Source organism: Chinchilla lanigera, unplaced genomic scaffold (genome assembly GCF_000276665.1).
Source record: "Chinchilla lanigera isolate Chin_1 unplaced genomic scaffold, ChiLan1.0 scaffold00076, whole genome shotgun sequence".
NCBI lineage: Eukaryota > Metazoa > Chordata > Mammalia > Rodentia > Chinchillidae > Chinchilla > Chinchilla lanigera.
The window spans coordinates 10,939,569-10,943,184 of NW_004955477.1; the positions used below are offsets into that span (position 1 = coordinate 10,939,569).

A 3,616-nucleotide genomic window follows, 5' to 3' on the forward strand; every position below is an offset into this window, starting at 1 on the left:
TGTAAAACGATAACCATTGATAATTTCCTACCATTTTGTCTGTAATTTGCTAAGTCCCCCCTATTATTATGTTATCCTTCTTTTATTCTTTAAAATAAAAAAAAAAATGGGCAAAGGACTTTAATAGATGTTTCTCCAAAGAAGATATATAGCCAATAAGCTATATATGAAATGATACTCAACATCATTTGTCATCAGGAATGTACAAATTAAAATCACAATGAGACTTTATTCCCACTAGACTGCAAACACCAGATAATATTTCTTGCCAAGGGTGTGGAAAAATTAGAACATTCATGCCCAGCTAGTGGACATGTAAAGCAGTGCAGTGCTGCATACCATGCAGCTCTAGATGTTCTGGAGGAAAAGTGGCCAGAAGATTTAGAAATAAAGACATGAAAGCTGAGGCCAGGTGGAGAAAAAGGAACTGCCCAAGAACTGTACACACCCAGGAGGTTGATGTCAATTTCAACCTCTCTGCCTAGCAACCAGTTTGCAAGCTGGAACAGCTTGTTTACATGTCTGGAGGAGCTCCCCTTGTTCTGGGGCCGGTTTTATCTTAGCCCCCAGCAGGTGATTGATTTCCAGCTTTAGTGTTCTCTACAGTGCAGCTGATTTGGTTTTTTTTTTTGTTTGTTTGTTTGTTTGTTTGTTTTTCTCCGGTACCGGGAACCGAACTCACGACCTTGCGCTTGCCAGGCAGGCGCTTTTGCCGCTGAGCTAAATCCCCAGCCCAGTGTGGCTGATTTGGGAAAAAGTGCTGTAGTACCTCAGACACAGTTACTGTATGACCCAACAACCCCACTTCTAGGTATATACCCAAAAGCAATGAAGACATATGCCCACACAAAATCTTGTGCTCAAAGGTTCATAGCAGCATTACTCACAATGCCTGAAAGATGGAAATAAATTCCCATTATCTGATGAATGGATAAACAAATGGTTTACATCCATATAAGAAGATGAACATTGAAAACATTAAGTGAATGAGCACACACACACACACCTTACTGTATGATCTCATTTCTATAAAATGTCCAGAAGAAGGAAATCTACAAAGTCTACACACCCAGAAAGTACTCTTGATAGCTTGAGGCAAGCTTCTTGAGGTGATGAAATGTCCTAAAATGAGCTGTAGTGATGGTTGTACATGTCTGCAAACACACTAAAGAGCGCTGAATTGTAGACTTCAAATGGGTGAATTGTGTGGAAACCTTAGTGCTGCTGGGTTTCTGACAACATGAAAGATAATTGTTAATATTATAATGCTTTTTAAAATCATCTTTTCAAAAAGACACACCTTGAAGCATTTGTGAAGGAAATACTCTGACCTCTAGGATATGCTTCACAATAATCCAGAGAAGGGGCTCTTTTGGGCTCACATGAAACTGGACAGTCTCTGAGCTGACAGCGGCTGAGGTTGGGAGTTGAGGCATGGAAGTTCATAATCCTCGCTCCACCCACTGTGTGTGCACGTGCATGTGCATGTGTGTGTGTGTGTGTGATTATGCACTGGCATTTTCCATAACAGAAGGCAAAAAAGGCTAAGCCAAGCTGAGGTGTGGATAGTACCAGGAGAAAGATTCAGACTTGGACGTGAAATTCATATTCAGCCAAATCTTGTTACCAGGCTGCGTCTAAGGGACAGATGGCACACTGTTTACCCTTGTAGAACTTTTGACAGAGCAATCATTGTCTCTGCAGGAACAGAGTGACCCCTCCTAAAAGTGATCTATGGAGACCAAAGGTCATGAGACCTCTCTACAGCATTAGGGAACAGACCAGCGCTCACTGCAAACTGAGGCCTTCACAGCCTGAAGAGTAAGTGTGTCACTGGCCATACTTATGATGAGCCCAAGAGTGTCCTTTCAGCTGGGTTGGCTCTTTGCATGCAGGGCTGCTCCAGGACACCATCTGGGTGGACACTGTTTCCTCAGTACAACTCCTGGCTGCTGCAGGCCTCCCTCTTTCACCAAAGAGGAAGATGTTACTGGGGTTTTTTGTTGTTGCGTTTTGGGTTTTTTTTTTGTCTTTTTGAGACAGGGTCTAGCCGTGCAATTCAGGCTGGCTTTGGGCTCACTTTGTAGCCCAGGCTGGTCTCGAACTTGCAACAACCCTCCTGCCTCAGCCTTCTGAGTGCTGGGATTACAGGCATGCGCCACCGCGCCCAGCCAGGAAGATGTTACTGTTGTTTCCACAGATTGCCGCTGAACTTAATGTTTTTATGCTTTGAGGTACCTAAGTTTTAAACAGTGATACTGTCAATCCATCCTTTATTGTCTTTTTACTTTTTGCCTCACACCTGAAAGTAGATTTATTGTAGGAAGTCACAATTTACTTAACACAGGAAAATCTACTGTAATTTACCCCTTTGACAGATCAAAGAGGAAAACTATTTGATTATCTCAGTACATATAGAAAATGAATTTGATAAAACTGAACATTAATTTATGATAAACTTTTTAGTATACAGCTGCAGAAAAGATCCTTAAAAATTTGGAAAAGGTGTCCCAAAAAACCCATTGCAAAAACCTTGTATTTGCTAAAAGCATCTAATTTATAAGACCCTCCAATTTTAGCTGCAATTATCTCAAAAATTTTGATGACTTGAGAACCAGATTATAACAGTAAACATATTACTTTGACCAATGAAAAACTCTGAAGTTATTGTACGTAAACAATATTTCTATTTGTAAATATTTGTAAAACCAGTATTTGTAAAACCAGTCTCAGCATCATTTTACTTAGCTGGTAACCTAGGTTTAAATATTACAGTATTTAGACAGTGCACATCTCTCCCCAGGATGGGAGGTAGACTTTTAGGCATAAGTACAAGGAATGGGTGAAGAAAAAGTTATCCCAGTTACAGCTTAAGTGAGTTATTTTTCCTGATGAGTCCTTTTATTGAGGTATGATGGCTGGAAGGAAGGCCAGGATTGAAGAGAAGGACAAAGAGACGTGTTCCAATGTCTAGCAATAGGCTGGCTTCTTTTCCTTCTATAATCACGATCACCCAGGGCTCCTCCATGGAGATGACAGGTAGAGCTGACAGTCTAGCCAGAGGGAGAAGGCAGAGTGCCCAGAGCCCTTTAGTCTTGCTAGACTACCTGGAAGATGAATTTGAGCTCTGGGGCCTCTGCTTCAGAATGTAGTCTCATAAAAACATCTAATTTAAAAACTAAAAATGAGACAAAGATGAACCCTCTCCAAATGCTCCTATCCTCACTCATGCCAGAGGCTCCAGCAGCCCAGTGAAACAAGAAGTAGGAGGTGCACCATGCTGTATAGCTTCAGCCCACCCAACACTGTCCCAGAGGGTCTAAATAATACAGGAGTGTAGTTCTGTCCTCCTGCAGGGGCTCAGGGTTGCCTCCAGAGCAATCTTCTCCAACTGTGTGCAAAAACCAGTGCTCCTTGAAGGTAGAGGTGAGTCCATGGTTCCTCATTCTGACAAATTTCGAAGTGCAACCTGGAAAAAGTAACACCTCGTGAATGTTAAAAGGAATGACCAGTTTTTTACTGTGGCTTTTTTTTCTTTTTGCTGTGGCTTTTAAAACTAACTCATAAGTGCTAAGACAGTCCCTTTCCTCATCTTACCATCTCTGAAATTTGGCAT

General features: G+C 41.6%; 1 protein-coding gene across 1 annotated transcript in view; it reads left to right on the forward strand.

The window, feature by feature from the left end:
* Znf511 (zinc finger protein 511) overlaps positions 1-1,994 on the forward strand; it is an 8,730-nt gene extending 6,736 nt beyond the window's left edge. The window contains exon 7 of the transcript XR_001230824.1: positions 1,705-1,994. The gene's annotated coding sequence lies outside the window, so the exon portion shown is untranslated. The remainder of the gene's footprint in view (positions 1-1,704) is intronic.
* Positions 1,995-3,616: the final 1,622 nt, after the last annotated feature.